The sequence below is a fragment of the Stegostoma tigrinum genome, chromosome 4 (genome assembly GCF_030684315.1).
Source record: "Stegostoma tigrinum isolate sSteTig4 chromosome 4, sSteTig4.hap1, whole genome shotgun sequence".
NCBI lineage: Eukaryota > Metazoa > Chordata > Chondrichthyes > Orectolobiformes > Stegostomatidae > Stegostoma > Stegostoma tigrinum.
The window spans coordinates 42,658,563-42,682,736 of record NC_081357.1 but is presented as its reverse complement, the minus strand read 5'-3'; the positions used below and the strand labels follow the sequence as shown (position 1 = coordinate 42,682,736).

Below are 24,174 nucleotides of genomic sequence, written 5' to 3'. Positions count from 1 at the left end.
GTTACAGCATTCCAAACTCTATTCCAGTTCATTGTTCCATTAAAAAGTCTAACATGTAAATATAGATGAAAGTGAAACAGGAAAACTATTTATAATTAATAGCAAATTGATATTTGAACATTTAAAACAGCAAAGAGTATATTTTTGTCAATGCTAGTTTACTTTAAGCCTCAAAAATACAGTTCAAGATTTCTTTTACTCATAAATGGGATGTGGGCATCACTGGTTTGCCCAGCGTTTATTACCGATTTCTAATTGCACTTAAGAATGTGCTGGTAAGCTGCCTTCTTGAAAAAATGCAGTTCATTTTGTGCAGGTACACCCACAATGCTGTTGAGGAGAGAAATCTAGGATTTTGATCCAACAACACTGAAGGAACAGCAATCTATTTCCATACCAGGATTGGTTTGCAGAGATAATGGGAACTGCAGATGCTGGAGAATCCAAGATAACAAAGTGTGAAGCTGGATGAACACAGCAGGCCAAGCAGCATCTCAGGAGCACAAAAGCTGGCGTTTCGAGCCTAGAGTGGTGGACGGATTTCATGGCTACGGATGTGCTGCATCTTCCTGGAATTTGTCAAGCTTCTCAAATATTGTAGAGCTGTACTCATCCAGGCAAGAGGGGAGAATTCCATTACACTCTTGTTGTGAACGTTGTAAACGGTTGGTAGGCTTTGAGGAGTTATGACAAGGTACTTGCGGAAGAATTCCTGGCCTCTGACCTGCAATTGCAGCCACAGTATCTATATGCTACTCCAGTTGATATATTGATCAACATTAACCCCCAGCGTGTTTACATTGAGAGATTAATTGATGGAAACACCAAGGGATGATGGGTAGATTATCTCTGATTGGAGATGGTCATTGCCTGGCACTTGTGTGGTAGGAAGTCCAATTACCACTTGTTAGTCCAAGCCTGGACATTGTCTAGGTCTTGCTGCATTTAAATAATGTATTGCTTCAGTATCTAAGAAGCTGTGAATGGTGCTGAACACAGTTGGTTGATGACGGCACATCACCACTTCTGACATTAGGATCAAGGGAAGGTCACTTATGAAGCAGCTAAAGATAGTTGGGCCTCGGACACTACCCTGAGGAACTCCTGTTGAGATATCCTGGAGCTGAGATAACCAACCTTCAAAACCACGACCATCTTCCTTTGTGCAAGGTATGACTCTAACCAGAGAGATTTTGCCTGTTATCGTGGACTCCAGTTTTGCTGGGATTCCTTGATGTTTCACTGTCAAAAGTGGCCATGTGCCACAAACAGTAACTCTCATCTCACAATTGGAGTTCAGCTCTTCCATCTATCTTCAAACCTAGATTGTAATCAGGAACTGAAGTGGCCTCTGGCGTAACACAAACCTATCAGATTATTGCTAAGCAAATGTTACTTGATAACACCATTAATTATCCCGTCCATCATCTTACTGATGAGATCATGACTGTCCAGGTTGGATTTGTATTGCTGTTAGCATGTCCAAGACAGAACTGGGAAATTTTCCACATTGTCAGACACTGTGTAGTAGCTGTTCTGGCTCAGCTTGAACAGAGGCGCTGCAAGTTCTGGAGCGCAACTATTCAGGGCTATTGCCGGAATGTTGTCAGAGCCCATTGCCTTGTGATTTCTCAAATTCCCACAAAGTGAATCAAATTGGCTGAAGAATAGCATCTGTCATCCTGAGGACAACTGGAAGAAGGTGAGGCAGATCATCCACTTGGTATTTTTGGTCAATAATTGTTGCGACTCACCCATAACTGAGGATGATGAGGTCATTTGTTGAGTCTCCTCTAGGTAGTTATTCAGTTCTTCACCATTTATGATGGTATGCAACAGGACTGCAGAGCTCAGAATTCCTGTCTCCACCTGTAACAGCTCCACATTTATACCAGCTAAATCTATTGCTCTTCATATACTTCAAAAGGCTTTTATTGTGTGTCTCTGTTTCTTGCATGCTTGTATTCATATTTTCTTTTCCTCTTTCTTTTACCAGTTTCTTGGTGATACCTCTACTGTGTTCTAATTGCTTGCAATCCTCAGACTTACCACCTGGCATCCTTATAAGTGTCCTTCTTGGATCTCATGCAATCCTTAATATTTTTTATTAGCTATGGTTTACTCACCTTTCCCATTACTGTTTTTCCCCTCAGAGGACTGTACGTTATATAAATCATGTAATACTTTAAATACTAGCTATTGCCTGCCTATGGTCAAACCTTTCTGCATATTTTCCCAATTCACGATGGGCAATGTGTCCTTCATATCTTTACAGTTTCCTTTGCTCAGACTTAAGTTCTAAGTTTCAAAATGACCAATGTCCCATTCAAATTTAATGTATCACTCTACTGTATCATGGTCACAAAGGCCTGAAGTGCCACTACCGCAAGGTTCAACTCAGGTTAATATTTGTCTCAATTGGCATATACACTTCCCATAAATTCCAATGGTTGGTCAGAGCTAGAGGTAAATTTTCCCAAAATGTACAGTGGTGGAATTAGAATTGGGCCAATCTAGCAAAAAAATGGACACAGACTTCAGGAGTCAAAAGAAAATCTGCTTCATTCTTTGCCACTAAGCAGTCCAAACTTCAATTATCCAGTTATTGCAGTGTGATAAAATAGAAATAAAGCTAATTGTTTTAAGTAAAACATCAGCACTTGCACCTGCTGAAATTCTAGACTCTACAGTCCTACCAGACCTTAGGGCTGCTTTCTCATTCAAAATAGAGTCCTTCATGGCAACTTCTGCCAGTGTGGGAACTGAACCCATGCTGTCTGCATCACAAACTGTGTGCTGAAGAAAAAGCAATATGGAGTCACATATTGGCCAGACTATGTAAAGAATGCAGATTACATTCCCTGATAAATATTAGTAAACCAAATGATATTATTTTTATTTACAACAATTCAGTAGTTTGACATCCAGTTATGGGCTCTGGTGATGCAGTGATAGTGATCCTGCTGCTGAACCAGGAGGGAGGGCTCAAATTCCACTTGCTGCAGAGATGTGTAATAGCATCTCTGAACAGGTTGATTAGAAAATACCTAATTTCATGGCCACCCATGCTACCACACAACAATTTTTATTCCAGATTCATTTAAGTCAAAAAAAACATAAATTCCCAACTACCATTGTTAAATTTGAGCTTATTTTTTTTAAGTTTGTTCTTGTGATATAGCAATCCTCACTAGACCAGCATTTACTAACAATCTCTAATTGTCCCAAAATTGAGCAGCATGCTTGACTATTTCAAAAGGCAGTTAACAGTCAACAATGTCAATCTGCGTTGGTGCCACTTGCAAGCCTGACAAAAAGATGACCTTCCCTAAATAGTATTAGTGAATCAGATGGGTTTTTATGACAACTGACTTACGTTTTGCTTATGTTAGACTAGTTTTTAATTCCAGATTTTATTGGATTCAAATTTTTAACATTTACCATGGTGGAATTCAAGTCAATGTTCTAAGAACAAAAGCCTAAAATTCCAGATTTAACTAATACAGTAACATAACCATTCCAGTCTCTCAGAAATCTGGTTGCTGCCTAACTACTGCCTGGAATGGATGAGCAAATTGCATCATGAGGCAGCTCAGTACCACTCTCCCAAAGTCAATTTGGGTCTGAGCAATAAATCCTAGTCTTACCAGTGATGGCCATATTCTGTGAATGATACAAGACAAATAAAAGCAATTGCACCTTGCAAACCACATCTTAAACAATACCATCACCTTCCCTGGGTAAGTCTTCTTCCATGGGTAGGACAGACCCGGCCGAGGTGGCAGCATAATGGTATACAGTTGGGAGGAAGTTATCTGGAGATTCTTCATCAGTGGCACTGAATTGCATGAAGCCTCAAACTTGGGCAAGGAAACCAGCTGTGGAATTACACATAGCAACCCCAGCTGATGAACCGGTACTCCACCATGTTAAGCACCATTTGAAGCAAGCAGTAAATCACAGAATCATACAATTTTTACAGCACAAACGGTGATTATTTGGCCCATGGTGCAGGTGCCAGTTCTATTCGCTAGTGTCAATCTCACACCCTTTCCCATATCCATGCACGCCATTTCTCTCCAAATAACCAACTGATGGCCTCTTGAATGCCTCAATCGAACCTACCTCTACCACATTTCAGCGTGTGAAAAAGGTTTTTCTTACATCATCCTTTCTTTGCTTCCAAATTACTTTAAATCTACACTTTCTCATTCTTTTTACTTTTTACCAGCAGGAATAAAATCATAGAGTCCCTACAATGTGGAAACAGGCCATTCAGCCCAACAAGTCCACACCGACCCTCCGAACGGCATCACACACAGACCCATTCCCCTACCCAATATTTCCCATGACTAACACATCAAACCTACATATTCCTGGCCATTATGGGGCAATTTAGCACAGCCAATGTGAAACCTAACTTTCACATCTTTGGACTGTGGGAGGAAACCGGAGCACCCGGGGAAACCTGCACAGACACTGGGAGAATACAAACTCAACACAGGCCGTCACCCAAGGGTGGAATCAAACACATGTCCCTGGCGCTGTGAGGTCGCAGTGTTAACCAGAGCCACTGTGCCCGCTATCTACTCTAACTAACCCACTCGGGATTTTAAAACCTGCTATCAAAGCTCTTTGCAACCATTTTCTCTCCAAAGAGAACAGTCCCAAATTCTTCAATGTATCCTCATGACTGAAACTTCACGTTTCCGAAACCATTTTGTAGAACAGTATTCAATATTTTAGAAGAGGTCTAGCAAGTGTCTTATACATTTTAGAAAGTTCAACATCACCTCCCTGCTCATGTACTTCACGTCCCTATTAATAGGGCTGAGATCACTGTATGCTTTGTTCTGTCACCTTCAATGATCTGTGCACACATATACTCAGGTCCCTCTACTCCTGCACCTCCTTTAGAATTTTATATTGTCTTTAAATGCTTTTCTGATTAAAGTGATTTACCTCACACTCCTCTGCATTGAGGCTCATCTGCCAACTACCTTCCCACTCCATTGAGTTGACAGTGTCCTTTTGGAGTTCCACACTGCCTTCCTTAGAGTATACATTTCTTCCAAAGTTTAGTTTCAGGGCATGAGAGGGAAAAAAAAACAAGGTATTCCAGTTGGGAGAACTCAATGCCCATCACCAACAGCAGCTCAGCAGCACAACTACTGACTGAGTTTCTAGAGTTCACAAGGTCATAGATGCTAATTTGACTCTGCGACAGGTGACTAAGGAACCATCAAGAGGAAATAAACAGACTTGACCTCATCCTCACCAGGCTGCATGTTGCACTTGTGTCTGTAAAAGATAATATCAGCAGAAGTCCTGTTTTCACATTGAAGATATCACCATGGAGGGTATGTGGCACTATCACCATGGTAGATGGAAAAGATATGGAATAGATCGAGCAACTCTAGACAAGAAATCCTTAAACTGCTATGGGCCACCAACAGCAGCAGAATTGTACTCCAACATAATCTGCACCCTCCCACTCTATCTTTAGTGTCATGCCAAGAAATCAATCCTGCAGGAGAGCATATCAGCAGCACCACTAAAGATACTTAAGAATGAGACATCAATCTGGTGAAGCTATGTACCATGCCAAACAGCATAAGCAGTGATACAGAGTTAAATGATTCTACAACTAAAGGATCAAATCTAAGTTTAGAGACAAGAGAATTTACTGTAATGAACAGGTAAATGGCATAGTAGCTAAACGATTAGCTTGTTTCTGTCTTCTCAGAAGAATATACAGAGAATCGCTCCTAAAATATGACGGAACCAAATAACTTGTGATATTGAGAAACTAAAAGACATTATGAATAAAGAAGCTGTATTAAAAAAAGTTAGCCTGATTCAAAATTGGTAAATCCTATGAATGAGATGAGCAATAACACACATTCAATAGTGTTAAAGGAAATGATTTTGAAATAGAGGATGCATTGGTGATTATCTTTCAAAATTCCAAATATTCTGGAAAGCTTCCTGTGCACTAGAAAGTGGGAAATATATCCTACTATTTATTAAGGCAGGGTGAGGGAGAATAGAGAACTATAGGCCTGTTGGTACAACACTGGTAGCAAGAATGCTAGAATTTATTATAAAAATGTATTAACTCGACACTTTGAATATAATGGTTGACTTGGACACAATCAACATGTATTTAAGATAGAGAAATAATGTTTGATAAAATTTGTAGGACCATTGAGGATGTTATTTGCAATATTGATAAAGGAGAACCAGAGAGATTAGAACCAGGGACAATTTTTTTGAAAATGTATTCATATTTACATTTTGGCCACCATGTTTTCAGGGCCAGTAAAGTTGCCTTCTTGCACAACTGTGGTCCTTTGATGTAGGCACATTTGTAGTGCTATTAGGAAATGGGTTCCAGAATTTTTGATCCAACAAGAGTGAAGGATAGATATACGTTCAAGTTACATTTTTCCACTATTCTTCCATTGGATATCCATGTTTCTAGAAAAACTACTGATGAAGGGTCTAGGCCCGAAATGTCAGCTCTTGTGCTCCTGAGATACTGCTTGACCTGCTGTGTTCATCCAGCTTCACACTTTATTATCTTGGGTTCTCCAGCATCTGCAGTTCCCATTATTCCCGAGTAGTTTGATAGGTTGTTTTAGAAAGCAGTTAAGACTCAACTCCATCGATCTGGGTGTTTAGTCACTTGTAGGCCAGACTAGATAAGGAAAGCTTTCATCTCTCCCCAAGGGGCATGAGTCAACCAGATGGTTTTGTTCTTATAATAGCTGCAAGGTCACCATTACTGAGACTAATTTGCAACACTAATTACACTTTGCTCTGGCAGTGGTATCACTCTTGGTCCTCCATCTGCACCTCTCAGCAACAGGGAAAAATGCTGCACTTCAAACAAATTCTCAGATTGATCCTGAAGTTTGCAGGAACAGCACCTCGTATTTTGCTTGGGAACCTGCAGCCCAATGGTCTCAATGTGGACTTCACAAGCTTCAAAATTGCCCCACCCTCAACATCATCCCAACCTAGCCCAGCTCATCCCCGCCTTCCTGAACATCTTCTCTCCCACCCATCCACTCCTTTCACCTCAATGATCTACACCATCCCCAGCCCCTACCTACTAGCCTCATCCCCGCCTCGTTGACCTGTTCATCTCCTCTCCACCTACCTGCTCCTTTATCCATCTTCTATCCGCCTCCCCCTCGCTCTCTATTTATTTCAGAATCCCCTTCCCCTCCCCCATTTCTGAAGAAGGGTCCAGGCCCAAAATGTCAGCTTTCTGCTCCTCTGATGCTGCTTGGCCTGATGCGTTCATCCAGCTCTATGCCTTATTTTCTCAGACTGATATGTTTTATGATTAATTGTAGGTATTATAAAAAGAACAAAATTTAATTTTAAAAAAGGGACTTGATTACAAGTTTCGAAACCGCTCCAATTCTGTTTTACTGGAAGTCCAGAGTCCCAGCAAGCAATATTGCAGAACAGCAATACATTAGTTCAAAACTTAATATAGTTTGGATCTAGAACAGCATTTTTCAGCAATCTTATTTCAAATATCAAAAGTATGTTATAGTACAAGAGCCAGAGTGCTAGGTGATTTCCCAATCTTGATAACATGATCTGAAGCTATCGACAAAAACTGAACATTCATAAGCTGATGGCAATTTCAACTTTACCAATAATTAGTCCCAAATTAATTTCAACATGTATTCAATCAGGCCATTTCCTCACAGACAGCATCACAACGGTGCCTATAAAAATATGGACCAGAATAACTTTTTGGCAATGAACCATCACAGTTATTATCATTCCTGATATCTTATAAGTAACGCTAACAGAACCAAGATAAAATAAAAAATAAAATTCCAAACACTGTGCTGGCATATGTAGTTTTGTTTGCAATTAAAGAATTATTTAGCAAATTCTTCTGCAGCAAGAAAACTGAGTTTGCAAATATTGCGACTTGTAAGGGGCACCTTGTTTTATTTGTGAAAAGGTGAAGTGTGTAAATTGCTATTTTTGTTTATTCTTGATTACAGGTATCAAACAACCTGCATGCTTATTTTTGACTAGATAAGATCAAAACCCAAGATGGCCCAGGCCTATTCTTGAAACATCGGGCTCTCCTCATGGGTTGTGGTATTGGTATATGTGCATGATATACATCTGTGTATTAACAAGCCCACATCTGCAAACAGAGCTAAAGTAACAACATGTATGAATATTCACGGATAATACAATGTCTGTTAAGTTCCACATGTTTTCAGTGTTTGGAACAGTTCAAAGAATTTTATGCAGGACAAGGGTGGAGGTGAAGACCACATTTAGCAAGGTTCTCCAATGATGCTAAAATGTGGGGCTGGATGAACACAGCAGGCCAAGCAGCATCTCAGGAGCACAAAAGCTGACGTGTCGGGCCTAGACCCTTCATCAGAGAGCCTCTCTGATGAAGGGTCTAGGCCCGAAACGTCAGCTTTTGTGCTCCTGAGATGCTGCTTGGCCTGCTGTGTTCATCCAGCCTCACATTTTATTATCTTGGAATTCTCCAGCATCTGCAGTTCCCATTATCTCTCTCCAATGATGCTGTTAGTATAATCGCTCAGATTTGCAAAGCGTAAAGATTACAGATTTATAACACAGTAAATTATTTGTAGCTAGTTTTGATTGAGCCCTCATATAAAAAAATAGCCAACGTCATCACCTCTTGTCATAGTGCGATAACATAAAGCTGGATACATGTCCATGCCAGAATGGTATGATGATGCATGACTTGGGGCTAGAGAAGACGCAAATATAAGATTTTGAAAACTAGGAAAAAGAGTAAGAAATTCAGCCCCTAAAGCCTGCTGGAGGTTATGATCTGGTAATGCACCTGTTGCCTTTGTCCTTCAAAGTGCTGTAGAACACAGATTAGTGAGGTATTTCTAAAGAAATTTGGCAATCCATGAATAGTACAGACTACAGCCATACAACAAAGACAATTGATGAACAGGTGCCGATCAAACAAACTATGATAACAAAGTGTGGAGCCGGATGAGCACAGCAGGCCAAGCTGCACCTTGGGAGCTCAAAAGCGGACGTGTTCTGATGAAGGGTCTAGGCCAGAAACGTCAGCTATTGTGCTCCTAAGATGCTGCTTGGCCTGCTGTTCTCATCCAGCTCCACGCTGTGTTATCTCGGATTCTCCAGCATCTGCAGTTCCCATTATCTCTCTCAAGCAGACCATATCTGGGAGATGTTGAGCTTTTCAATTGCAATTGCAGTTGCATCCACCTTGACAAGTCAAGAGTACCCCATCACACTTCTGGCCTGTGCCTTGCGGTGGTGGAGAAGATTTCTGGATCCTAGTGTTTGATGTGTTGATGGTGTGAACTTGGCAATGCTGATGCTGCTGAATGTCAATTAGTGGTAAGGTGCTTTAAGCTGAAGATGGCCTCTGCCTGGTAATGCTTCAATACAACAATTATTTAAAGATTTAACAGCCCAAACCAGGGCTGTCCAGATCTTACTGTTTGCAGACATGGACTACGGAATTGCAAAGAGAGCTGATCACTATGCTGTCGTCAGAAGACAGCCCCATTTCTAACTGTACAATGAAGGAAAGATCACCAATAAACCAGCAAGGGCTAGGAAGGCAAATAATGTCCTGGGGCTTAGGCGTGGCTAGACTAATTAAAGGGGGGTGATTAAGAACTGAATTAGAAAGGATTTGGAATTAGAAGGGTTGTGAAGTTTGGACAACAAGTTTGAGGTGAATTGTCAGAGTGTAGGATGGTGGGAGTTGAGGAAGATGACAGATGACCTGGCTAAGTTCACTGCTTTGTTTTGCACATACTACTGTGATGCTATTACTCAATGTAACTTTCAGACAGCTTGATACAAATATTTTAGAAGGTAAACTTCCAAGTTTTGACCTCAAAATGTCTCAAAGTATATTACAGCCAATACTATTTTGGAAATGCATTTATTGCTATATTTATAGCCATGCCTTTAATCTCAAGGTGATTCAGAGAAGTTAAAATCAGACAAAACTGGATGCCAAAACGAAGAAAACGTTAAGGCAGATGCCAAAACAGGGGAATGAGCACACTAGTTCAGCATTAACTGAACTGAAAGATCCTATCCAATTGTGAGGACTGTGCTTTAGGAAGGATGTGAAGACATTACAGATGATGCGGAAAAGATTTTACACCTCTAATTTCTGAAATTAGGGACTTCAGTTAAGTGGATAGTTTGGAGAAGGTGGACAGAAGATTTGATAAAGTTGTTCAAAAACATAATCAGACTAGATAGAGTCGGTAGGAAGATGTTCCTACTGACAGAAGGACTGAGAACTGGCAGGCAATAATTTAAGGTAAATAGTAAAAGAACGCAGAGGAATGAGGATCATTTTGTGCAACAAGTGGTTAGGATTTGGAATTCACTGATGGATAGTACGGTGGAGGCAGGTTCAATCACGGCTTTCAAAGGCACATTGGATGATTATTTCAAAAAAAAAATTGGATTGTTACAAGCAGCGTTCTTATCCTCTTTTTTTCAGTGCAGACCTCCAAGGACCATGTGCTACAGCGACTCCAGAACCAAGAGTCAATGCAGTGAATTGTACTGGCACAAACATGCATTTAACTGAGCTGTTCTTATAGACAGCAGACATACACAAGTTGGGCCAAATACCCTCCTTCTGTAATGATTCTATAATTAGACATTTTAGACAGGAAACAAATACTTGGAAGGGTGGGAGAACTGTTTAGAAGGTGAGAGAGGTCCAGATTCAAGAAAATGTATTTTAAAATAGAGAGTGATAAGTTATTTTGAGAGAGGACTACCTGAGGGGCTGGATCATTTGCCAAGTCAGCTAACATGAAGACTCCAAGAAAGAAGGGTAGGCTGGTCAGGCAAAGAAGAGAAGACAGCAAAAGGGGAGTCAGACAGATAAGAATTTGAGATGAGAAACCAGGCACAAAGGACTTAAGTGAGAGAAAAACTAGGGTGACAACAGTATCGGCATAGCTATCAGGAAGGAGGAGTGAAATTATACGAGATAACTAAATGAATGTTTTCAATCTTAGCGTACATTAAGTCTTCAAACTCTATGCATGCTGACCATAGTTTGATTGAATTCTAAGTTCAGTTTGAGGATGAGAGAGTGAAGACCAACAGCAGAAGAAAGATAGTAAAACAGGTAAAAAAAATCCATGACTAAATAAGGAGGTCAAGAACAATATAAAATCTAAAACTAAGGCATACCGTATTACAAAGGCCAGTGGCAGGCTGGAAGATTGGGAAACTTTCAAACATAAATGAAGGGATGCTAAAAAATGAATAAAAAAAAGCTAAGATAAATTACGAAAGAAAACCAGCACAAAATATAGAAAAGGATAGCAAAAGCTTCTATAGGTAAATAAAAGGGAAGAGTCACTAAGATGGATGTTGGTCCCTTAAAAGATAAAACCGGAGAGTTAATGGCAGAGGTGCAAAATCAATATTTTGCCTCAGTTTTCACGGTAGACCACAACAGTTTCATTCCTATTGGAATGGGCAATTCAGAGGCAATAGAAAGGGTAGAACTTAGAACAATCAACATCAATAGGGAAAAGGTACTTGGCAAATTATTATGATTGAAGGCTGACAAGTCCCCTGGGTCTCATGGCCTACATCCTAGGATATTAAAGGAAATCGTGGCAGAGACAGTAGATCCATTGGTTACAATATTCCAAAATTCCCTGGACATGGAAAGTGGATTGGAAATATGCTTATGAAAATGCCCTTATTCAAAAAGGGAGGGAGGCAGTATGTGGGAAATTACAGACCTGTATGCTTAACATCTGTTGTTGGGAAAGTGTTAGAATCAATTATCAAGGAAGCAATATCAGGACACTTAGAAAGTCAAAACGCTGTCTATAGAGTCAGCATGGTTTTATGAAGGGCAAATCATGTTTGATTAATTTGATAGAGTTCTTCAAAGGTGTAACAAGCAAAGTGGATAATGGGGATCCTGTAGATATAATGTATCTGGACTTCCAGGAAGCATTTGATAAAGTGCTGCACAAAAGGTTAATTCACAAGGTTGCATCAAATGGAATTAGGGGTAATTTATTAGTTTGGATAGGTGACTGGCTGATGGATAGAAAACAGAGTTGGGATAAATGGATTTTTTTCTTGACGGCAAGTAGCAGCAAGTCGGGCACCACAGGGTTCAGTCCTTAAACCAGCTGCTTACAATCTATATTAACGACTTGGATACAGTGATATTTGGCTCTATAGCCAAACTTGCGAATGACACAAAAATACATGGGATGGTTAACAGCAATGAGGAAATAAAAATCTTACAAATGTATATAGGTAGATTAGGAGGGTGGGCCAAAACATGGCAGATGCAGTTTAACGTGGATAAGTGTGAGGTCATGCATTTTGGTCAGTAAAATGAGAAGGTGACCTACTATTTAAGTGGGGAGATGGGGAGAGGCTTCGGGGTACTCCGGTGCAGAGAGAGTCACAGAAAACTGGCATGCAGGTACAGCAGGTACTAAAGTAAACAAATGGAATGTCGGCTTTTGTAGCTGAAGGAATATAATGTAAAGGTAAAAAAGTATTGTTGCATCTATACGAGGCATTGGTGAGACCACACCTGGAATATTGTGCATAGTTTTGGTCCCCTTATTTGAGGAAGGATGTAGTGGCATTGGAGGGAGTTCAGAGGAGGTTCACTACATTGATCCCAGAGCTGAGGAATTAGTCGTATGAAGACAGATTGAACCATTTAGGCCCATACTCTCTGGAAATTAGAAGAATGAAGGGAGATCAAATTGAGGTATTCAAGATGATTAAAAGGTATAGATAAAATAGACGTGGAGCGGATGCTCCCTCTTGTGGGGTATTCTAGCACGAGAGGTCATCGTCTTAGGATAAAGGGTAGCAAATCTAAAACTGAATTGAGGAGAAACTACTTCTCCCGAAGAGTGGTGAATCTGTAGAATTCGCTACCCTAAAGTGCGGTCGATGCTGGGACAGTGAGTAAATTTGAGGTGAAGTTAGACAGATTTTTAATAGGTAATGGGTTGAAAGATTTTGGGGAGAAAGCAGGAAAATGGGGTGAGAGCAGATCAGCCATGATCAAATAGTGGAGCAGACTCGATGGGCCGAATGGCCTAATCTGCCTGTATGTCTTATGAAAGTGAGAGCTGTGGTTGGAAGTAGCGGATGGGGCTTTAAGTTGAACTGGAAAAATGTAGAACACTATTACTTTTCCATTAAAGCATGATCTTGGATAAGTGGGCATAGAAAAATGAGGCTAAATACTGCTTAGGTAGCTCAGTTTAATTTGGCAATTGACAACTTGCATGATTTATTAGGGCAAGTGTCCAGTTATGAGACTTAAAAGAGTGAGGATGGGGGCCAGCATAGGAAAAATGACTGGCATGGAGAGAAGTCCCAGTTTTGCCAGGCATAGCGTATGAAACATGTTGAAAAGACGTGGGCAGCTGAAGGTTAGCATGTTTTGTTGCAAGTAAACTTGTTAGGAGTGATGGAGTGGAAAGAAAATCCAATAGCAAGTTGCAGAAATATGTAAAGCTGGAAGGGAATAGGAAGAAATGCTGGTGGTGAATGATACTTGAGGGTTGGATGAAGATAGATATCTCTATGATTAAGGTCATTGGAGTACAGGCCATGGGGTTGACAACAGAACGTTGTAGCCTTTTCCAAAAAGAGCACATCAAACGAAGATGACCGTAAGTATATTTGAAAATAGAGCATGGTTTTGGGAAGAGGTTGCAGTGGGGTGGGCAAGCACAAGTGCTTAGGAGTGGAGAAGTAAAATGTGGCACGATTGCGTCCATAGGAAAAAGGAGTAAGTGAAATGAGAAGGCAGTGGTTTACAACAGTCAAAAACAGAAATATGGGAATTTCAGGATTACATATATTACAAATACGAGCAGCAAATGAGCAGCAAATGCAAAGAAGAGAAATATTACGTAGAGAAATATTACGTAGAGACAGGAGCCATAAAAATATTAAATAACTGACCAAATGTACTTTCTTTGTAATTAGCCAAATAATACATGCTTGCTACCAACTTAATCAGATCTTTCTGAACAGTATCACGATATCTTCTAGTCCAGCTGAGAACGCTTTAGTTAAAAATCTCACCGAAAAGATTACATCTCAAATCACACAGACCTCCCAATTTTGCCATGACAGGTCAACTTCAATTGTACTCTCATGTTTATGAAACTACCATGAATAAGATACAAAAATGCTACTGTCAGGCCACAGGACTCCCCACTTAATAGACATCTGCTACAATTACACGCACAAAAGCAAAAGACTATCCTCCAAATGAGCATGCAGTACATCAACTAAGTTGAAATTTCAACAGTATTCATCTGTATTACCACAACCAGTTGAACCTCAAAATACTATAGATGTTTTCTATAATTTGATTTTAAAAAGTGAAATAGAATGATAGCTAGTGCAAAAAAACTCTGTGTGGGTCTGATAGGAAGTAACATTGAAAGGTGTCAAAGAAAATTCGAACAGGACTGTGATCTCTTCTGGCTCCAACAAAAATGAGAGGCTGACGATCTACAAACCACCCCCAATAGATTATGCAGACACATGTTTTGTTTCTCCCCTTCGAAGGATACACAAGCACAGGGTTAAAAGGCAGTGGGACAGAACCTTCTCATGTATACCAGCCCGAGTGTAACGGATGTGAGTATTCTCATTCAGTGACTGTGACAGTCAAAAAACTATCCTCTAGTCACTCCCTTGCTGCAGTTAAATACTCTCTTTCACTCAAGAGTGTTGCAAGTGAGTTAAAAAAGGAAAAAGAGGATAATAAAAGCACTGTCTCATCCTGAATGCTGGAATTCAGTCATGAACAAATGGAATCAGAACTACGGCATCTCATCCTATCAGTAACTAAGGAGCACGAAACGATTGTTTGACGACCACTGCTGCCAACCCCCACTGCGATAGCTGCATCATTCAGCTCTCTATTCTGCTCAAAAAAATTGTGCAGACTGATCTATGTACTTACTGATCTATGTGAATGTATTGCAATTCTAGTTCTTCTAGCAACTAAAAATGCACGCTTTGTTTACTCAACACGAAAACTATTTATTGACCATTCCCAACTGCTCTGGGGAAGTTGTTGGTGAGCCACTTATTTGAATTGCAACAAACACATAGTGTAGCTGAGAAGTGAGTCCCAAATTTTGGCACACTTAAAGATCAATTTTAAACAAAAGTTTAAATAAAAGCATAGAGTGCAGGAGATACTCAGAGGCTCTGTGAGCATGTGTGCTGAGAGTGTGCGAACAAGAGTGAAAGAATGAAAGGGTTTGAATCTAACTCTTCCATGTTATAACTCTGAAGAAGTTAAAACGACCAAAACTAAATGTTGTTCTCTCCACAGACGCTGCCACAATTACTTTCTGCTGGCATTTCAGATTTCCAGCATCTTCCAATACTTTGTTCTTACTTTAAATGATCTATTCTCAGCTCTTGCACATCAACAGCCTTTTATACGGTTATCACCTAGATATTCCTAAGAAGTTTTCATTGGGGCTCCTAAGCTTATTACTGTGCATTCACATGCTGCATTTATGATTCAACAGATCTCACCACCTCCTGCTTCTTCAAATGTTGAAATTCATTTTCCTCCTAAGGCAAAACGATCTAGATTCAATTGTTGGCTGGAATTATCTGTGAAAACACAAAGTGAACATGACAAACTAAGACATTGTACTGCATAACTCAGGAAATTATATTTTAATTTTTCTGATTACATCACATGTTCAGAAAATGAGGACAAAGAATACAATACATGAGCACTCTGTAAAATAATTTTTATATCAGATTTATCCACATTATACGTGAATACATAAAATAACTCACCAGGCTTCAAAATCCTGTGTAGTTTCACCCTCCCAATGGCTTGCATTCTTTGTTGAGCAGAAGTCTTTTTCTTTTTTGTGGCACATCTCCAACCTGGCCTTCATTTCAGACCTGTACCATGAGTTACTTTTTAAAACCTGCCACCTTTTACAAGGCCATTCAGAAGTTGCCTTAGATTTGTTAGTTATCCTGATGCGAAGGATGCAAGATGTATCTAATGGAGAAAAGGTCAGTTGTTGTTGCACTTTGTTTGGAATGTGGGCAAGTCCTTAAACTATTGTGCAAGAATATGGGTCTCTTTCCTGTCAAAAGGTACACTTACCCCTACTTTATGATGACATGTAGCTTTCTTCATGTTAAAGCCATTTAACTACAAATTCCCTCTTAAACATTGAATGACTAGCCAATTCCTCAGTTCACTACCACCTTCTCAAGGGCTACTAGGGACTAGCAATAAATGCTGGCCCTCCAGTGACAACTAAATCCCACAAGCACATAAAAAATGGAGGCACCCTTGTCATGAGATTGAACATTACAGGGAAAATGAAAACAGGGAAAAGTGGGGCAGTTTCACCTGTATTCATAACAATGCAATCTATGTAACTAATAGAACATAGAACAGTATGGCATAGGGACAGGCCTGTCAGCCCAGTGTATTCATGCCAACCATGATGCCATTGTAAACTAATTCCATCTGTCTCCACATGGTCCATATCCTTCTATTCCCTGTTGTTCTGCCCAAATACCTCTTAAACGTTGCTACTGTATTTACTTCAACTACTCCCTTGGAAGTACGTTTGAGGCATCCACTCCCCATCTCACCTTTAAAATTATGCCCCCGGTATTTGACATTTCCATTTTGGAAAAAACACTGACTAGCCAACCTTTCAATTTCTCCCATAATCTTATATATTTCTATCAGGTTGCCCCTCAGCCTCCAACACTCTAGCAAAAACAATCCAAGTTTTGATGCAAGTTTGAAGGGTCAGAAGTAATAATCATGAACTACGGCAGTTTAAGGTGGAGGCTCACCACCACCTCTCAAAGGCAACTAAGGACAGGCAATAAATGCTGGTCCAGCAAGTGATGCCCACCTCCGACAAGCAAACAAAAAACAAAGAATTCGCTTGTGGGAGTGATGTACAAGGCTCCTAACAGTAAATGAGATGGAAAAGGTACCGTGTTAATCATAGAATATATTTTAACCTACATATCAACCAGCAAGTCAAATGGGCAAAGGGGCCTTTGATGAGGGTTACATAGCATTTTTTGAGATTGTTTCTCATCCCATTTCAAAATCACCTCAAAGTTAAGGTGCCCCTTGATAGAAGCGACCATAATTAGCTTGAATTTTACATTGAGATTGACAAGAGGGTACAGCAGAAATTTTTTTTTAAAGTGTAAACAAATGGGATTACAAGGGCATAAAAGAGATGACTAAAATGAAGTGATAAACAAGGTTAAAAGATAGGTCAATAGAGAAACAGTGGCAGAAATTTCAGGCAATCCTTTTTATAACGAATTGACCAGAAACTGCACATAGTACTCCAGCTGTGGTGTAACCAAGGTTTTATGCAGGTCTAACATAAACTCCCTAATGCTTCTAACCTACGACATAGCTGATAAAGGCAAGACTGATAAGGGTGTATGCTTTCTCAACCACCTCAACAGCTTCACCTGCTGCCTTCAGGGTTCTATGGACAAGCAGCAAGATCCTGCTGTTCCTCTGAGCCTCCTAGTATTCTGTCATTCATTGAACACTCCCTTGTATTGTTACTTCCTCCAAAGGGCATCACCTCACACCTTTTCAGGGTTAAATTCCATTTGACACTGAGATGCCCAGATGACCAATCTGTCTCATAAAATTATTTAGCAGCCTCCTCCCCCTCCCTCCAACCATCCCCCCGACCAATGGCATTTTCTTCTAATTTTGCATATTGCACCCTTGAAGTACCTGCAAGTTAGAAATTGAAAGGGACGAATTCAAGAAAATTAGTGATATTGATGGTGTTGCTGGGACTGGACGGTTTGAGAGGCTGAACAGTCTGGGGTTTTTTTTTCCATGGAACGTTGATGCTGCAGGGTGACTTTATAGTGGTTCATAAAATCATGAAGGGCATGGATAAGGTGAATAGCCAAGGTCTTTATCCCCAGGTAGGGGAGTCCAAAACTAGAAGGCACAGTTTTAAGGTTACAGGGAAAAGGTTTAAAACAGATCTGAGGGGCAGCTTTTTCAAGCAGAAGGCGATGTGAGTATGGAATGAGCTGCCACAGCAAGTGGAGGAGGTGGAAATATGAAGAGGAAGGGTGCAGAGGGAGAAAGGCCAAATGCTTGAAAATGGGACAAGATCAGTTTAAGATATCTAGTCAGCATGGATGACCTGGACCACACAGTCTGTTTCCATGCTATACAACTAATTGACTTTATGATAATTTTTGCAACTGTGAGTTTACAAGTCTCCAGATCTTACTGGATTTCATCCTAGGTTTTTGAAAATAACTCATAGGATAATTGACACCTTGGCTTTCATTTCTAACACTCATTTCTTTAGATTGGAAAATAGGTCGTGCAATTCCTTTATACAAAAAAAGGAGGAAGAAAGCAAGAAATTACAGACCAGTTATCTTAACATTTGTAATAGGGAAAATGTTAGAAGTTATTATTAAAGATGTTAGAAGAGAGCACTTGCATTTCTGGTGATGATGTAAACATCCTAAAAATTTGATTGAGAATTTGCTTTCCATGGTCTGGTCAATAGTGGTACGTGTTCTGATGGTACATTTAGTTTTAGCTATCATCTTCACAGCAGATTTCTTCTTCCATTCTCACAGTTTGACACTAACATTGAATTCTCTTGCTGATGCAAATATTTGATGAGTTAGCAAGTGTTAGGATTTCTGGCTTGAAATCAACTTTGTACTTCAATATTTTTTGTGGGAAGAGCTAGTTCTGTTGGTGCAGAGCAGACTACACTATCTTCTTAAACTCCCACCATCTTCTTGGCAAGAAAACGCACATATTGCCTGCTTGATCCTTTGCAGTGACTTATAAGTTGAGTAAAACATGCATTTCAGAGGTTTAAAAAAAATCAGGATTATCCCAAGTGTGAGTATCGCATGTGTAACAATAAAAAAGGAGATTCAAGTATATACCTAAATTCAATTTTTGGCATTGAAAAATGTTGTCGGCTTATATGCCAGGACAACTTATGTGGCCTCCAGAATATCCGTTTGGGCCCATGATTGCTTTGCTGAACTTAAGACAATGAGACAGCTGCCATCATTAGACGGGGTACTCCTAAGAGAACACAATTCCACCATCCAGTTTTTAAGTGCCTCTTCTCTTAATCAACACCTTCAGCCAAAGAATTGACTAGGATACAAGACAAAACACAGTGGAATGTTATTCTGTTTTTTATTCAGCAACATAATCCAACTAATTTAGTCTTCTAATAGAGGTGATGTCCATATAGATCCAGTACACAAATAGTCTATTTAGGTCCACCGTTAATATAATCACATTTGACCAAGAAGGGTCTAGGTCTGAAAGGTCAGCCTTCTTGATCCTCGGCCTGCTGTGCTCATGCAGCTCTACACTTTGTTATCTCAGATTCTCCAGGATCTGCAGTTCCTACTATCTCTGACCAACAAGTGGTTCAGAACTCAATAGGTCATGCTTTTTACATTCTGAAATAGCAACTTATTATTTATATAATGCCTTCATCTTGGTCAACTGTCCTAAGACATCTCATTGCAGCATCAAATAAAATTAGATGTTGGTCCACATAAGGAGGTATTAAGGTAGATAATTAAAAGCTTGGTCAAACATGCAGGTTTTAATGCAATCTCAAAAGGAGTTTTGGGCTATGGCAGCTGAAGGCATGCTGTCAGTGGAATGATTAATATCAGATTGCTCAAGAGGTCAGAAGTGGGCCGATCTAAAGATTATATAGGATTAAAAGTGGGATGTCAGTTGTGAATATGTTGGAATAATCAAATCTGGAGGTAACAAAGGCATGCACAATGGTTTCAACAGCATATTAAATCAGACAGGATCAAATGATGTTATAGAGCTTGGAAAAGGGGCGGCTTAGTTGAGTGGCAATGTATTTGGCAAGTCTTCTCGGGATTAAATATCAAACTAATATTCCAAGCTGTCCGGTTTAGCATCAGAAAGACGCCAGAAGAGGGATGGAGTCAGTGGCTCGCAAACAGGATTTGTGGTACTAACTGAACAGCACTATCGGTACTGCCAGCAAGGGGTTTGGAGGGCAGGATGGCTGTGGGATGACAGCAAGGGGTGGTCAGCAATTGAGATGGGACCGGTAGGACTGGTTAGAACTTTGGAGGGGAGGGTGTGCAGTTGGTGCTTTCAGAGTTAGGCAATGGGGTCAGCTGAATAGTTACTCAAGACTATATATTTACTGAATTTCACCAGAACCCTTCAAATCGTCTGATTTAATGACCAATGGCACTTTTAATTTCCTGGGCAATTCCTTCTGAGTATACTATGGTGGACATTCCACAGGTCTGCATGCACACCTCCATCTACACTGGAAATAACAACTGTCTTGCCATTTGGAAAATCTGAATCAATGACTTTGGCTTTAACAATACTACATTAAAAAATTGCTGCCTAAATAAAATTGGATGTTGGACAAGTAGTCAGAGAATTTTGAAACCATGGAGATAAAAAAGATAAAGGATGGGTGGTATAGTGTTATCAGTGTACACACGGACGATGACGCTGGGTTTCATATTTCATGAAGATTGTAGTGAAGATGAGAGACAAAAGGGGTTAAGAATTAATCCTTGGAGGATAGAGCTAACAATTCTAAAGCAGTTAGAGGAGCCATTGCAGGCATTTCATTGGCTATATTTGGATATGTAAGATGGAACCAGATGAGTACAGTCCCATCTAGTTGGATTACAGTAGATGTATCGGAAGTGGATGATTAACTGCGTCAAGGCATGCAGACAAGTTGAGGAGCTTTAGTTTAGCACAACCCGAAAGGTTTGCTTTTCAGACCATGGTATCAATGGGCAAGGGACTGCACAGGAAGGTACAGCAGAGTAAAAATGCAGAGATCATTTCATAGTCAGAGACCAATGCTCACTTCAATAAACAATATCATGAATGCTGAATGGTACGTTGCTTCCCTGATGTCAAGGTAGTGGTGAACAATGAGAGAGTGCTAAATATTCAACATTCTGCAGGCACATCTCAGTACCAATGACAAAGAAACAGCAGTTAATGAATTCCTATGATTGCATTTCAAGGTCAAGGGAAAATAATACAACATAGGAATACAAAGATAGTACCATGTGGTTACTGAATTATGTTAATAACAGTAGGATAAAGATCAGTATGTCATACAAAGAATGGCACTTGGGGAAAAGGTTGCAATTTTGGGGGAGTCCAGGCCTGTTCTGCAGGAATCACCCAATCAAAACAGAAGGAAGCATCTCTATAAGATGAGGACCAATGTCCTCAAAGTAAGGTTCACTCACAGTTGAGGAGCACGAGACTAAACTAGGCTACAAGGGGACTGGGAATCAGTGTAAAGAAGAAAAGAGGAAGAGGATGCAATGATGTGAGATTGTAAGGCAGTACCAAAGATTGGCATATTCCACATCCAAGTAATATGGTACTAAAGAAGGACAACAAGGAATACAGATTTACAATGCATATATGTAAATTCATAGTGGGTAAGGAGGGCGAGAAATGTCTTAACTGCATTGTCAAGAGCTTCCTTGAACAGTATGTAATTGGCCAAACTAGAAATTATTGAAAAAGTTTGTTATGGAACAATGTATGACCTTTAAGAAAAGGGTGCCTAAGGTTAAATGGCAAGCGAAGTGATCCAGATGAATGGCATCCAGGTTGCTAAAGGAAGCGGGGCTGGAAATAACAGGAGGTCTTGTCACAGTCTTCCAGTGTTAACACAATACAGAGGTGATGCTAGAGATTGCAAAGTATCAAATGTGTCATCTTTATTCAAGGAAGTATCAGGACAGCGCTAGTTACGCATCAGTCAGTTTAACCCAGCAGGGGTGAGTATGATCTTAGAAGGAATAATCAGGGAAAAAAAATGCTTGAAAAAGCATTTAGAATTGGTCTGAATTAATTAAGGGCAACCACAATGGATTTATATTTGGCAGACCATAATTGTCAGATAGAATAGAAATATTTAGAAGTAACGGAGGAGGTTGATGAAGACAACATAACAATCCTGAACGGAAAAAAAAGGAACTACAGATGCTGTAAATCAGAAGCAAAAACAGAAATTGCTGGAAAAAAAAATCAGCAGATCTGGTAGCATCTATGGAGAGTAAGCAGAATTAACATCTGGGGTCCAGTGATCTGATTCTGAAGAGGGGTCACCGGACCAGAAAGGTTAATTCTGTTTCCTCTCCAAGGATACCGACAGACGTGCTCTTTTTTTCCCCCCAGCGATATATCTGTTTTTGTTGTTGATGATAATCCTGACCCAGTTTTGTGCAATACCAGCTGCTGCCTGGTCAGACTGACTGTCCCAGCTCACTCTCCTTTGGCAAATGACCCCACTGAGATCCAGCTGGACCCTGCAGCAATCTAGACAATGTTATATTTATAACTGGGAGAAATCATTCGTCACTGTCTCATATTCGTTATGTAGTTACATTACACTCTAATCATGTCACATTATAGATTGAAGGACACATACTGAAGAGCGACGAGGGGACAGTAGATTCGGGGGAGGAGGGCGCTTTTACCCCTGTAATAACCGAGTACTTTGTGGACCAAACAAATCCTAAGCCGAGGTCAACAACCAGACACAGTTACACAGCGTCAACGTGTCGGTGGGCCATCACCTCCTGGAGATCCCTTCCCTCCCCGATCACACTCACAGGAGGTACCAGGCTCAACACAAACTCACCACCACCGATCCCTCTTTTAACACCGATGATTCTTTGTCATTTTTATTCAAAGGCCCCAGCAAACCGGATGTGGGAACTCCGCCGCGCATGTTCACAAAGTCCTAAAGAAAGTAGTGAAATGGAAAGGCTCCTCACCGCTCTCTCCTTCACACCTGCACAGCCCAAAATCCACGGCCGGACGCCTCTCGCCTGCTCCTCTTCCGATGTTGTTGTTGCTGCTTGGAACGAGGCGGTTTAACGGTCCAAGAGCGAGCGTTCCAACACTGACTGTTCCAGCACGCACCAAGACCCGGAAGCGTGCGGACATCCTCTGACCGACAGTCACACCCGCCAGTTGGAGCACGGTCTCTGTCGGCATCTAGCCAATGAGAGCGGTCGATAGGTGGGATTTCCTCTGTCCATGGATTTGAATAGGGAGGGGAAAGGCGAAGGATCGGGTGCGCGCGCCTTGGTCACTCCCAAGTTCGGCAGTGGTTTTGTTTTGGGGCAGTTTGAGTTCGCCGCATTTGACACCAACGGCGGAACAGAACGATCGGGGGCGGGGGGAAGCGGCCAGTAGCCAACAGTCGTGTATGGAAATTTCACATCTTACCGTCTTTACCATTCTTGTTTTAAAAACTCTGTCAAAAAGAAGAGAAAAAAATGACGCAAAATTGTTCCGCACTGGCCGCTTCTTACCCCATGTCGTCTTTCGTTATATTTTAGCCCTCTCTCCCACGTTTGCCTATTTAATGTCTTCTTAAATGCGTTCCTGAAAAACGCGAGAAAAAAGTAACAAATTTCCGGAGAAACTCAGCAGATCTGGCAGCATCTGTGGAGGAAATGCAAAGTTGAAGCTTAGAACCCAGTGACCATTTTTCACAAAATGAACCAAGGATTGGCATTCTTCTTATTTTTGGATGCAATATTTCAAGCATTTTCTTTTAAAAGAAGAGATAATCTGGATGAGGTAGGGCAGTTGATGTGGTGTACATGGACTTCAGTAAAGCCTTACTTTAATAAGGTTACACATGGTAGGCTATTGGAGAAAATGCCAAGGTATGGGTGAAGGAGATTTAGCAGTTTGGATTAGACTGGCTTTCTGTAAGGAGGCAACAAGTGGTGGTTGATGGAAAATATTCAGCCTGGAGTCCGGTTACTGGTGGTGTGCCTCAAGGATCTGTTTTGGGACCACTGCTGTTGTCGTTTTTGTAAATGATTTGGAAGCAGGCATAGGTGGACGCGTTAGTAAGTCTTCAGATGACACTAAAGTCGGTGGACAGTGTGGAAGAATGTTACAAGTTGCAGGGAGACTTGGATAAACTGCAGAATTGGGCTGAGAGGTGGCAAATGGAGTTCAATGCAGATAATTGTGAG

General features: G+C 40.6%; 1 protein-coding gene across 6 annotated transcripts in view; it reads right to left on the bottom strand.

Annotated features, from left to right (window-relative positions):
- The window catches only part of tbpl1 (TBP-like 1), a 44,785-nt gene extending 21,667 nt beyond the window's left edge, over positions 1 to 23,118 (bottom strand). For 2 of the 6 annotated variants that reach the window (XM_048532007.2, XM_048532012.2), the window contains exons 1-2: positions 22,954 to 23,118; positions 15,628 to 15,705 (exon numbers count right to left, since the gene is read on the bottom strand). The gene's annotated coding sequence lies outside the window, so the exon portion shown is untranslated. Of the gene's footprint in view, positions 1 to 15,624; positions 15,706 to 15,897; positions 16,112 to 22,817; positions 22,888 to 22,953 lie in introns of those variants that run through there. The other 4 variants (XM_048532011.2, XM_048532008.2, XM_048532009.1 and 1 more) reach the window with 4 other exon arrangements.
- Positions 23,119 to 24,174: the final 1,056 nt, after the last annotated feature.